The sequence below is a fragment of the Anolis carolinensis genome, chromosome 1 (assembly GCF_035594765.1).
Source record: "Anolis carolinensis isolate JA03-04 chromosome 1, rAnoCar3.1.pri, whole genome shotgun sequence".
In the NCBI taxonomy this organism is placed as follows: Eukaryota; Metazoa; Chordata; class Lepidosauria; order Squamata; family Dactyloidae; genus Anolis; species Anolis carolinensis.
In genome coordinates, this window is record NC_085841.1 from 36,626,505 (window position 1) to 36,640,607 (window position 14,103).

The 14,103-nt window shown below is 42.1% G+C and overlaps 1 protein-coding gene across 1 annotated transcript in view; it reads right to left on the reverse strand.

Annotated features, from left to right (window-relative positions):
- dusp10 (dual specificity phosphatase 10) overlaps positions 1-13,336 on the reverse strand; it is a 122,346-nt gene extending 109,010 nt beyond the window's left edge. The window contains exon 1 of the mRNA XM_062972379.1: positions 12,921-13,336. The gene's annotated coding sequence lies outside the window, so the exon portion shown is untranslated. The remainder of the gene's footprint in view (positions 1-12,920) is intronic.
- Positions 13,337-14,103: the final 767 nt, after the last annotated feature.

Consider the following 14,103-nt stretch of genomic DNA (forward strand, 5'->3'; position numbering starts at 1 on the left):
ATTATCCTATACATAATTCTGGAAGGAATTATAGCTCTTTGGTAGAGCTGGACATTGTCTTTTAATCCCCTATTTTTCCTCTTTCTTTATAGGAATCTAAACAAATATCGTTTAGCTAGTAATGATCAAAAAGGGAACTTAGAGACTTTCAGATGTGACATTGGCATTAGAATGAATGTGGAAACTGCAGTGTTTCAAATGACAATATAGGATCACATTTTTCTAGAATGAAAACAAGCATTTACTGAAGGACAGCTCACATCGGTTGCTAAGAAATGTATGCTCTCCTTTAGAGTCTCAGCTAATTTCTCCAGAATGAAAAAGACCAGATAATTTGTATACAGAGACAAGTTCTTCCACTCTGAGCCATCATTGCCCCTGGGAAGACACAGATATTTTGACATGTGCAGGTGTTGGAAGATTAGAACAAGGTTAAGAAAAACAAGCCAATCTGCATTTCATCTAGAGAAAAGATATTTTGCAATGTGCTTATTTGCAAAACTGGACTAGATGACTTCATAACTTTCTGTTATTTGGCATTTAGCAGTCCCTCTTGTTGCTTTTTTTACATGTAAAAGTGTTCTATCAAAATAATTATGGCTTGATGTAATGAAGAATACTCTTCTCTCCAGTTTTCTTTTCTGGGACTTGAGGGAATTGAAGAATGACCTAATATGAGTAGACTTTATAGAAAGGAGTATCACTTCAGGATATAATTTTTGAGACAAATTTATCTCTACTGAATTTAGAAGGGATATCATTAAATGTAGATTCTAGCTTGAATTTCAGAGGCTTGGGTCTTGAACCTTGGCACAAAATCCCATAGGGTATTGGATATGTATGGTAAGAGTTGTGAAAGTATTGTTCTTGGATAGTATATGGCGGTAGCAAGGTATAAGAGGCAAGGCTATCATATAATAGAATAGATGCCCAATGAAGTTTACTCAGAACTGTTGAGAATTGCTGCTCTCCAATGCCACTGCTTTGTTGGTACAAGGGAGCACGGTAGCAGATAGAGGTGTGAGTGGTACTCATTTCTCCTGTTTCATTGGTTCTTTTGTTCCTTTTGTTTTGGGTGGGGGCACGAAATGGAAACACCCTCCTCCAGAATGAAAATTAGCTCGAAACAAAAGAAAGCAGGAGTGGATACCGTTTCCTTCCCTGCTTTTTGTGAACACTGTTTAGTCTTTTTTATTAACCCTCCCAGCAAGCAAAAAGTAAACCCTCATTTACTCTGCTCTTCAAGGAGGTAATCACTCTTCCTTATCTGGAAGTGGGAAGCCTCCTTAAAATGTCTTGGAGAGTGTGTGGCTCTTCTCCTCTCATAGAATCATAGAATCATAGAGTTGGAAGAGACCTCATGGGCCATCCAGTCCAACCCCCTGCCAAGAAGCAGGAAATCGCACTCAAAGCACCCCCGACAGATGGCCATCCAGCCTCTGCTTAAAAGCCTCCAAAGAAGGAGCCTCCACCCAGGGCCGGCCCTAGGAAATTTTCAAGTGTAAGCAAGCAGTAATTTTGGCGCCCCGCCCCCCCCCCCCCCCCCCGACAAACCAATCACTGAAAAATAAAAGGTAGAAGGTAGAGGTGAATAGAACACACACACGGCACATATGGTCCCTGCATATGTGTTTGTATGTGTGTCTGTGTGTGTGTGTATCTTATATATACATACACATACACACAATGTGGAAAATATGTGGCAAGGTAGATAGATAGGAAGGGAGCCACGGCAGAAGAACCCTCCCTGGAGCAAGGCCTAATAATATTAATATTAATAAATCATCCCAACAAAGGATTCCCCCAGGCAGGAAGCAGCCAAGCAACTGAAACATTTATACCTGCCTCCAACAGACAAGAGTATCTTTCTCCCATCCTGGACATTCTGCAGATATATAAACCCCACTTAATTAGTTTCCAACCTCTAAGGATGCCTGCCATAGATGCAGACGAAATGTCAGGAGAGAATGCTTCTGGAACATGGCCATACAGCCCAAAAAGCTCACAGCAACCCACTTGTCTTTACTGTATTACACAAATGTAATGTGCACCTCACTTTTGGAATAGTCATTTAGGCAAAAAAGGTGTGGCTGAGATTGATGTAATATGGTAATTTTGGCCATAAGAACTCTGATAGAAGCTTCAATAGGGCTACAGTAACTAGGGTTTGGCATTTTAGAGAATATACTCAGCATGATAACTATGGTGCTTATCCTCTGCTGAGCATGAGAATGATGAGCAGACATTCTTTTCAACCTCTGACAACTCTGATGGCAAAGCTGGGGTGATTTACTTGAAGTGGGGACAAACTTAGTAGATGTGGGCGAAACGTCAGTATTTTAAAAACTCTAAAATCAGGACAGTAAATAAAGAACACCACTCAGAAAACAATGGAAACAATCAGGGCCAGCTAACACCACCCAACAAAAGATTACCACAGGCAGAAAGCAGCCAGGCTTTGAAGCTGCAAGACTATGTAATGCTAATCAAGGTACCTCAGACAACAGTTCTTTTTCCAACCCTGAACATTCCACAGATATATAAATCCTGTTTGCCTAGTTTCCAAGAGACCTCACAACCACTGAGAGAAGAAGGAGGGAGAGAGGGAGGGAGGAAGAAGAGGGGGATCCTCAATCAGGGCAAGCTAACACCTCCCAACAAAGGATTACCCCAGGCAAAAAGCAGCCAGGTTTTGAAGCTGCAAGGCTATTTAATGCTAATAACGGTGGCCATTTGCAACATTCATATGTGCCTCAGACAAGAGTTCTTTTCCCCACCCTGAACATTCCACAGATATATAAACCCCACCTGCTTTGTTTCCAACAGACCTCACAACCACTGAGAGTGCCTGCCATACATGCAGGCAAAACGTCAGAAGAGAATGCTTCTGGAACATACCTATAAACTCACCAGAGAGACTGGGAAAACTGCCAATGAATGTCCATGCAGTAGAAAGGAGATGAGGAAGGAAGGAAGGAAGGAAGGAAGGAAGGAAGGAAGGAAGGAAGGAAGGAAGGAAGGAAGGAAGGAGGGAGGGAGGAAGGAAGGAGGAAAGAAAGAAGGAAGGAAGGAAGGAAGGAAGGAAGGAAGGAAGGAAGGAAGGAAGGAAGGAAGGAAAGAGTAAAGGATGGGAGGGAAAAGGAGAGGAGGGAGAAGAAGGAGGGAGGGAGGGAGGGGGGGGGATGAAGAGGGAGGGCGCCAGGGGATCCTCAATCAGGGCAAGCTAACACATCCCAACAAAGGATTACCCCAGGCAAAAAGCAGCCAGGCTTTGAATCTGCAAGGCTATTTAATGCTAATAACGGTGGCCATTTGCAACATTCACATGTGCCTCAGACAAGAGTTCTTTCCCCCACCCTGAACATTCCACAGATATATAAACCCCACTTGCTTTGTTTCCAACAGACCTCACAACCACTGAGAGTGCCTGCCATAGATGCAGGCGAAACGTCAGAAGAGAATGCTTCTGGAGCATACCTATAAACTCACCAGAGAGACTGGGAAAACTGCCTATGAATGTCCATGCAGTAGAAAGGAGATGAGGAAGGAAGGAAGGAAGGAAGGAGGAAAGAAAGAAGGAAAGAAGGAAGGAAGGAAGGAAGGAAGGAAGGAAGGAGGAAAGAAGGAAGGAAGGAAGGAAGGAAGGAAGGAAGGAAGGAAGGAAGGAAGGAAGGAAGGAAGGAAGGAAGGAAGGAAAGAGTGAAGGATGGGAGGGAAAAGGAGAGCAGGGAGAAGGAGGGAGGGAGGGAAGGAGGGAGGGTGAAGAGGGAGGGCGCCAGGGGATCCTCAATCAGGGCAAGTTAACACATCCCAACAAAGGATTACCCCAGGCAAAAAGCAGCCAGGCTTTGAATCTGCAAGGCTATTTAATGCTAATAACGGTGGCCATTTGCAACATTCACATGTGCCTCAGACAAGAGTTCTTTCCCCCACCCTGAACATTCCACAGATATATAAACCCCACTTGCTTTGTTTCCAACAGACCTCACAACCACTGAGAGTGCCTGCCATAGATGCAGGCAAAACGGGCACTTCCAAGGCACTCCTTCGGAAGCAGGGGGCGTGGTCTCCTGGGAGGGGCGTGCCCTCCGTGCCCTTAGGCCCCAGCCCTGTCCCCTCCGCAGCCTCAAAGCCTGGCTGCAAGGCAGAAGGGGAGAGCAGGTAAAAGAGGAAGGAGGGAGGGAGAAGAGGGAGGGCGCTTTGGGGCGATGGTGCTGTGCGTGCACGTTGGTGCACGCACAGAATTAGGCCTCAACAGGGCCTCAATTAGACCTTCCACGTGCGCCCGAAGCCGTGGCTTCATCCGCGTCAACGTTGGACCGGCCCTGCCTCCACCACAGTCTGGGGCTGCTCTTGGGGTTGCTGTGGCACCAACTTGGGTCATCGCTTACTGCTGCTACTGCTACTGTCTCCGTCTCTTATGCATGGAAGGTGCCTCCAGCCCCCTTCCTCTTCCTCCCTTGTACTTCTTACTCTAGAGTAAGCCAAAGCCAGGCAGCAACAGCAGCAACGACCCAAGGCAGCAGCTCCTGGAGTCGAGGAGGAGAAGAGGGTAAGAGGCATGAAGGTGGAAAAAGAGGGGGCTGGAGGCACCTTCCTTGCATGAAAAATGGAGGAGGAGAAGGAGAGAAAGGCGGCGGCAGCAGCACGCAAGCAAGAATCAAAGGCAGCAGCTCCAGGACAAACCATGCCATTGCCAAAAATGAAGAAGAGAGGAATCCCCCCCCCCCAATTGCCTCTAGTTAAAGAAGAAGTGAAGTAGTGGGGCTGAGCACTGGACTGTGTATGTGTGTGTGGTGTGTCGAGCATCTTTGACATTTGGCAGGAAAGGAATGATGCCCTGCCATGCCTCCCTCCTGCTGTTACTTCTGGAGAATTTAGAGGGTGGCGCCAGCAGGGGGAAAGAGGGAATGTTTTTAAGGAGATTTTATTTACAGAAATAAAAAAATCCCTAAAAATCGGGGGATGACCCAAATATTATAAAACTTGGTGGGCTAAGAGTGGTAGATGTGCCATCTATGTGTGGTGATTTTCACCCCTCTAGGCCTAAAACTGAGGGGAAGGGGAGCTTGGGGAAACCTATCCATTGACACCAATGGACCAAAAAAAATTCATATTTTCAGATGCAGAACAAAAAACCCCATTTGGAAAGGCATCCCTTTTCGGAAGGCTCTCGAAAATGAAAATGGTGGTCTTACAAATGAAACAGATAGTGATTCTATACAAATGCACAAGCCTAGTAGCAGATGCTGGACACGCAACAGTCTTACTTTTGCACTCAGACAAATCCTGCAGCAAGAGAGCAGCAGGTCACTCTCTGGAACTGTTATCTGTCCAACAATTTCCTCTGGGGGCTTCTCAAGGTGGGTGGGCTACTCAAAGCAGCTAGTATGTTCTCTTCTGGCTCCACTGTTTTTTCAGATCCTCCTTGGTCTCCTGAATCATAATAAGCTGAAAGATGGTAGACTAAATGGCCACTACATGATCTCATCCAGCTGTATGAACATATGACTTTCAGGCTGCTATCCAAAGATAGAAACAAGAGGAAATAAAGAGGTGAACATTACTAGTAAGATTGCCTAGTCCATCTTACAAGCTATTAAACTGTTTCCAGAAAAAGTACTTGATTTTTAGAAGACTGACATTGAAATGACTTTTCAAATCTATCATCAGTACAGTAGCTTGTTGCTGTTATTCTTGTATGCCAAATAAAATCTATGGAAGGAAGTAGATCAAAATATAGTTTTGAAATATATCCTGAATTTGTTCTTAGTGGCTTGTGCTGTTTGGAAACATAACCTTGAGAGAACAAGCAGAAGTGACTTGGGAACACTTTAGTCTATAATTTTCTTACAGCAAAAAATATGGGCATGATCCAGCTAAAGCAAAGTGATTCTAAGGCACATATTCCAATGCTCACCTTTTGGAAAGCTATTCCCATGAGCTCCCTGGAGCAAAAGTATGTGGAGGCATTCTTGGGCTTGCACTGTAAAATGATTTCTTTATGAGAAATGTAAGCCCACACTGAACTTTCCCATGAAATGCAAAGGGACCCAAATGGAATTTACTTAAATACATTTCTATAGTTGGGTTAGTGAGTCATATTGGTGTAGTGGTTTGAGTCTTGATCTAAAATCCCAGAAGACCAGAGAAGACCAGCACCACAGAAATCCATGTGGCGCTGGGCAAGCCCCACACTTTCTCAGCCAAAGGGGAAGGCAGTGGCAAGCCCTCTCTTGACAATAAATCTTGCTAATAAAACACTATGAAAAGGTCTCAATTAATCAGAATTGACTTGATGCCAAAGAAAACCAAATAGCAGGAGTGGGCGAAGTATATTCCCAAAGATAGCATGTCTTCAATCTTATCTTTTTCCTGCCTCCCTTACCCCAATTATCTATCCTCAAAGCCTCCAGGAAATTTAATTGAGCTTTTGCATAGGTCACAAGCACCTTTTGTGGCACTGTTAAAACCTTTTAATGTCAACTATTTTACAATGCTAGAAGACTAGAAATTCCTTGTGTGGCTTCCCTGACATTATCCCCAGTACCTGTCACTCTGATAGCAGCTGTTCTGAGAGTGGTGATGGTGGTGGTGGGCAGGGGAGGGGGATCAGAGAAGTGTTCAGTCATATTTCTATCCCTGGCCATCAGCATCTTTCATGAAAACATGCTTGGGTCCTGCAAAGTTTGGTTCTAGCTATGCTCCTCCAATGTAACAGCCATTGGAAACAGTTATTGCAGTGATACAATGGATGTAAAGGATACTTTGGACATTAGGAGGGCATCAACCTTGCCAATGACCAGAAAAATACATATATAGGTATAAGGTGTAATTGTGCCTACAATATTTCACCATACACATTAAGATACTTGCATTAGAAGACTACATTCGATTGGGACAATTTGTTCTCATGATTTTTACAGCTTTGATGAAGTTTCTCTCTAGAGCACACTGAACTACACTGGGGTGAAGTAAGGCGATTTCTGGATTGATTTTTGGCATCGTGGGGAGGGTCTCTGGGAAGCAGAAATAAAGTATTTCAGAGAATTATAACTCATGCCATTTGTTTCCTAAACACCTTATTGATTTATGCTTGCAGATCCTACCTTTGGCTCTCTCTGCTGTTGAACTTTATTTGTATTGATTCTGCAGAAAGTGATGAGGTAGTAAACATATATTAGATGCCAGCCTTCAATATGGTGCACAACAGCCAATTGAAAGCAGTCCTAAAAGATACTAGCCAAAGGTTCATGCAAATGCAGGATGGCATCCCATAACAAATTAGAACAAGAATGACCCCTTCAGGAGCTGTTGGGCTTCAACTCCTCTCATTATGGGGAAGGATTGATGAAACATATGCAAACTGGAATCTAGCAAGATTGGAAGAACCTATGTTTGCCTGCCCTGATTTAGCCCTCTTGTTTACATGTTCCTTGACAGCTTTTCTGCATCTAAACACCTACTTAGAGCACATCTTGTTAACAGATCTTTCAATTAAAAACATTATTTGTGACTGCCATCAGGACCACCAAGACCTGGATTGTACCTGGTGTATTTTGGGTGTATTTCCCCAGCTATTTGCATGTAGTAGATCTGTGTGACAGGTGGGTTCTTCCAGTGAGTGGCCATGTGTTGTCTCGGTAAGCATCTCTGTCCCAATTTGGCCAAGCAGGAAAGAAGTTCTCATGTATGCATGAAGGGAAGGGGCTCTTCTCTTACTCTCCTGTCTCTGCCCTTGACTTAGGCTTGTAGGTGGCACACCTACAGCATTCCCAGTGCAAGAAAAGTGGGGGCCCTTTCAGACAGGGCCCAAAATGCAGGCCTTGTCAGACTTTTACCTGAGGCGTCGAAACAACATCTCAGGTAAAAGCGAATTAATTTGGAACAAAGCAGAAAAACCTTGCTTTATCCCAAATTAATTAGATACTCCATTAGACCTGGGCTTTCCCTGGTCTAATGGGGTATTGGGCCTGGGGGGCTGACTACTGGGTAGTCCAGGGACAACCTGGGGGCCAGTTCCCACACCCATTCCACTTCATTGGGCTTCCAAAAGCCCAGAGAAGCGAGGAGGGTGACCCCCTTCCCAATCCCGGAAGGGGACACCCACCTGAGAAAGCCCAGTTCTTTTGGGTGCCTGTGGGGACCGCAACACGGCCAAAAATGGGTTACTTCAACTTGTTTTTGCCCACAATAAATTACTATTTGGAGGCGTCCTGGAAGGATAGGTGGAGTGGGAGAGAGAGCAAGGTGGCTGTTTGGTACGGCCATTTTGAGTCTCCTTTAGCAGAGATAAATGGGGTATAAATAAACATTATAATAATAAGAGTAACAACAATAATACTGCCGGCAGGGCAGAAATGGGCCAGGATATCCGGTTTCTGGAACAGCCTGAAAGTGGAAGTACTCCTTTTGCTCTCATGGTCAGACTGCTTCACTTAGCAACTGCAGGAATGACTCCTGAGTGGTTCAGCATACCTTTCTAGCCCATTCGGCAGCAGCTTTGGACATAAGATGGACCTGCTAAAAATCTTTACACAGGAATTCAAATTTTATCATTGTTATTTTCATTGAAATTCACTGAGTTTACAATAGATGGCATAAACAATAAAATCGTACTACAGATAAATTTTTACCAGCTTACTCACAGTCACAAACACTTGGTTTTGGTTACCATATATCAGATAGAGTGGTCAACAGAGAAGTTCATCTTTATGGATTAGTCTGCTATATTTGCAGACCATGTTCTTGTTCCCTCTCCTTCAGCTGAAGTAGCAAAACAATGTTTAAACTCACATGCCATGTCAGGCTGCTTGTTCCGACAAGGTTTTTTCTGAGTCAGTTAACGTGATGGGACTGACATTTTGACAGTCTTAGAGAAAATATACAGCACAGAAAAATACTGGGCCTGAAAAGTACTCCTTGTACCCATCCTTATTCTACTCCAAGGCTGCTAAGCATGAAAATGTCTCTCCATAAGCAAACATGGACAATTTTGTTCATCCAGAACCCATTACAACACTAACAGACTTGTCAGATTTATTTAGTCCCCTCATGTGTTCTGCACCAGGGTTTGTTGCCATATATGGAGGGAGCAGTTGTAACTACACTTTCTCCATTATTGGGGCCAGGTCCATTAAAGGTCAAGAATCACTCAAAGCTGAATATGCCACAATTTATGACTATGCTAACCAGGGCTATCTTATCCCTAGCTAGAAGAATTTCTGACCCTATGATGGGCAAAGGACATAGAATAAGAGGTTTGTCAACCATTCAGAAATTGACTGTCCCGGCCAATTAACGTGGTCCTGTGGTACAGTGAAAAAGATGAAAATCAATTTTCCTAACCCAGTGCAGTTTTCCAGCTATTGCCTCCATATGTTAGAGAAATGTCGGAGTTGCGCCTTTTGTAAAAGCGCTCAAGACTTGGCTGTTTGGTTGTGCATTTAAGTAAATCTGATCTAATTTGCCAAATAGTCACTGTTGAATGTTTTTATGTTGAATGTTTTTATATTGTGAATGATATTTTAAATTATAAGTCACTTGGAGCACTCTGATGGAGAGCGACTAATTAAGAAATAAAGTGTTGTGTAGTGAAGAAGAAGCTATTCATGACAGCCAACAACATTGAGACGATTGTTTGTTTTTTTGTCTAAACTCTGAAAATAGCAATCCAGAGTGCAAAGATTATATGGGAAATTGGGTTCAGCATCATTGAAAGCTTCTTTATGGTTTGCAGCACTAACACATGAAACTGATTTACCAGGAAGGGAGCCCCTGGTGGCGCAGCGGGTTAGGCCACTGAGCTGCTGAACTTGCTGACTGAAAGATCAGCAGTTCAAGTCCGGGGAGTGGAGTGAGCTGTCGCTGTTAGCCCCATTTTCTGCCAACCTAGCAGTTCAAAAACATGCAATGTGAGTAGATCAATAGGTACCATTCTGGCTGGAAGGTAACAGCCTTCCATGTAGTCACATGACCTTGGAGGTGTCTACGGACAATGCCTGCTCTTCAGGTTAGAAATGGAGATGAGCACCGACCCCCAGAGCTAGACATGACTAGTCTTAATGTCAGGGGAAAATCTTTACCTAACCTAAAGATGGAAGGCACCATTCATATCCTTGTAAAATGTTTAATGGTTGTTAACAATATAGCATAGCTATGTGTTTTAAAGAGAAAACAAGAAACACACTAAGTTTTGCATATTACATCTAAAAAATTGCAATATTTTCTGATATAATGAAAATTTTCCAGTTCATATTCAATGTGTTGTTGTACTGTTTATGCAGACTGACTTCACACAGAATAGGGGTTGCTGGATTTAGTGTTTGGCTTCCAAGTGTAGTGAACCAATTGGACTATTTTTCTATTGCTTGTAGCAGATAAGAGAGATTTTAAGGGAGTCATCTCTGTGGCTGGAAAGAATAATGCTCCCCAAGCCATTTGCTGCTACTCCCCTGATTTCTCACTCTGATGGTAGGAACTGACGAAAATCAGAAAGGGAAATTGCACACTGAGCCATGAGCAGAACTGCTTACTGCTATTACTCAAGCTCTATTCACATGTGCTCTAAAAATATTTTTGAAGATCTTATGAAATAGACAGAAAAATGTTTATTCTGTGTCCATTTATTTTCCTTTTCGAAAACCATATTTAGACTGGAAGTGTCAGATAGGCAGTTTATGGCATTTGTATAAAAGACATGCGGCTTTTGAGGCAATGTTATGATACCAAAGACTGCAGAGACGCCACAGAAACTATAAATACCATGTTATGTCATTCACCATGTCTGCCTACATAATCACTGGCACATCCAAAAAAAGTGGGAGTTCTATATTTATAAACACTATGGCACACCAAACTATTAAAATATTTTGTTTGTTTTGAATTTTCCCACAATAATCTCTCTCAATCTCTCTCTCTTTCTCTCATATCCACATTGTCCTTCTGCCAAATGAAACACTTCTTTGGAAATGAGGTAAATGGCCTTCCCAATCCTTGTGCTCTCCAGATGTGTTAGATTACTACTTCCATACAGGCTGGAGATGATAAAAGTTGTTGACTACAGATGTAGAAGGCTCCTGGTTGGGGAAACCTGATAAAATATGTGGCGGTGTTTTGCTAAAAATTAAAGAGCAAACAGAACCTCATCTTAATTAATTGCCCTCCTTTTTTCCAGGATCAGACCCAAAGTAGCATGATGGTATAGCATAAAACAGGGTACAACTAAAACTCTCTCTCTTTCTCTCTCTCTCTCTCTCTCTCTCTCTCTCTCTCTCTCTATCTATCTATCTATATATATATATATTAGCCATCTTATTAAAACATTAATTTTAAACATTTCAAAATATGTTTAGGACATAATAAGGATCCATCATAAAAATCTCATGGAGATATCTGCAAAAAAAAAAAAAAGGTCCACAATTGTTGCCAGGAGAATTGATCCACCCATCCATCTATCTATTTAGCTACTTTTCTAGCTATCTAAAATATGATTAGACTCAGAGGACATGAGACATGACAATAGAAGGAAAGAAGATCAGCAATTTAAGATATGCAGATGGCACCAAAATATGATTGGAAAATTGCAAAACTACTAGAAAATGTCAATAGCAAAGACTACTAGAAAATGTTAAGGAAGAAACATTAAGCTGAACATTAAGAAAACAGAAATAATGACCACAGATGATTTACAGAACTTTAAAGAAGACAAATGAAAACATTGAAATAGTTCTAGATTTTCAAAACCTTCACTCAGAATGGAAGCTGCTGTCATGAAATCAGAAGAGTTGGCTTTGGAAGGGCAGCTATGAAGGAACTCAACAAGATCCTGAAATTTAAGATGTATAATTGAATATAAAAGTTAGGATGGTCCATGTCATTATATTTCCAATTTCTATGTATGTAAAACCCAGAAAGTGAGGAAAACACGGGGGAGGGAAGAAATCAATTCATTTATAGTGTGAACAGCTAAAAAGACCAAAGTCATTACTCTCCTCCCAAAAAGTAAATGACTCCTGATTTCCTGGTTGCAGTCTGCAGGAGCTAGGGATGGCGACCGCTGACAGGAAACTCTAGCATGGGCTGGTCCATGAGGTCACGAAGAGTCGGAAGCGAGTGTACAAATAAACAGCAATAACAAATCTGTATCTGCAGTAATCTTCGCACCTAGAAATACAAAGTCTGTCACTTCCGCCACATTTTCTCCCTCTGTTTGCCAATTATCAGTCTCTGGTTGCCATAATCTTGGGGGTTTTTTTATGTTTAACTGCAACCCAACTTTTGCATTTTCTTCTTTCACCTTGGTTATAAAGCTCCTCAGCTCCTCCTTGCTTTCAGCCATCAGAGTGGCATCATCTGCATATCTAAGGTTGTTAATGATTCTTCCACTGAAATATTTATATCCCATCTTATATCTGATGCTCTGGGAGCAGTGTACAATCACACCAATTTAAAAAAATAAATGATAACAATAATTTTAAAGCCTAAAAATGGACTAAAAACCAGACAACATAAGACTGATTAAAACAAATTAGAACAGTGCAATCTTAACCCATGAGCAGTCTGAACAAAATAAATTATGCCTGAAGGCTTAAATAAAAAGCCAGATTTTGACCAAGCACTGCAATGATGACAAAGGTGGTGCCAATGGGACTTCCAATGGGAGCGAGTTCTGCAATTGGAGTGCCATTGCAGAGAAGATGAGGTCCCATGTCCTCCCACAAAATATCTCCCCACCGGTAGGACACAGAGAGCCCCCTCCAATAGACCTCAGTTCTCAGGCAATGTTGTTTCTTTTTTTTCCTACCCCCACCCCCTTTCCTCCATGGCTCATAATTAGCTGCTAAGAGTACAATAGCTGTTTGCAGTATACAGTACAACCTTCATATCTAAAAAAAACTGATATATGCAGTTCCACTTACCTACAGTTTACTTTTTTCACATAGGGCGTCCTGTACAAGCTGCGTCCTCTTCTCAGTACTACTGTCACTCAATCCACTGAAAAGGATAGGGTTCACTAATTATCCACAGTTTCACATATCCATGAGAAGACCAGGAAGTTATCATCCATGGGATCACACTGTACTACGGAAGCAAGTTGTTGCTGAGTAGCAAACTTTTCCTGGCAACAGACCACAGGCCACCAAGTTTCAAAACAAGTAACCATTCTAGGCAATGATGTCCGCAGTTGTTTAGTTTTCCTTTTCCCCTGGTACACTTGTCCTAAAAATGGCCCAAATGTGGAACCAAGACTGGCTAAATAAAAGTAGTAGAATGTGTGTTTATTTGTTTTCTTAGAAAATCTATGTTTATATTGAGCAGATCCTTTCCATGGCTTTGATTTGTAAAGGGAAAGGAAACTGTGCCGAACTTCCACAGCAAAAAAAAAAAGCAACTCTGTTCCTGGTTAGAAAAATTCTTTAAAAGCTAACTTTCGCCCTTTGTCTCCTTACCTTGTTTGTCTGCCAAAAATAAAATATTCACTTCCCAGCTTGGCAAATGTTTTGTAAATGATGTCACTTGAAAGCCACTCAGGCAGTCTAAATACTGCAAGCAACTCTTCAGCTCACAGTCCATGTTAACAACCACCTCAGCCTGGGCATGAGATAAAATCTTAAAGAAATGCACCAGTCGAACAAGAAAATAGAACTTGAAAAAATTATTTTATTAGTCTACAATTTCCCCAGTTGGTAGCATTGCTGGTTGGGGGGGGCTCTGGGAGCAGTAATAAAAAAACAAGAAAATCGTTTTTCTAAGTGTTGTAAGAAAAACAAAACATTATTTTCCAAGGGGAAAAATAGTGATAAAGAGCCCATCTGAGAACTACCTATTTTATGTCCTTAATAAAAGTCTGAAAGGACATCAAGCGGGGATGGAAATATATCTCAATATTTTTTTGCACCCCATCTGCTCCATGGGAAACATAGCACGTTGGGGGGGGATTCCATTTTTGAAGCTACAAAAGAAAAAACAGAACATTTGTAATTCTTTGTGCTATGATTCACCCAAAGCAACAAATGAAGCGGTCTACATATACTTCTAGCTTACAGACCCCATGCACACATTTTGTTGCAAGGATTCTGGAGTTGTAATGGGATGAAAAAA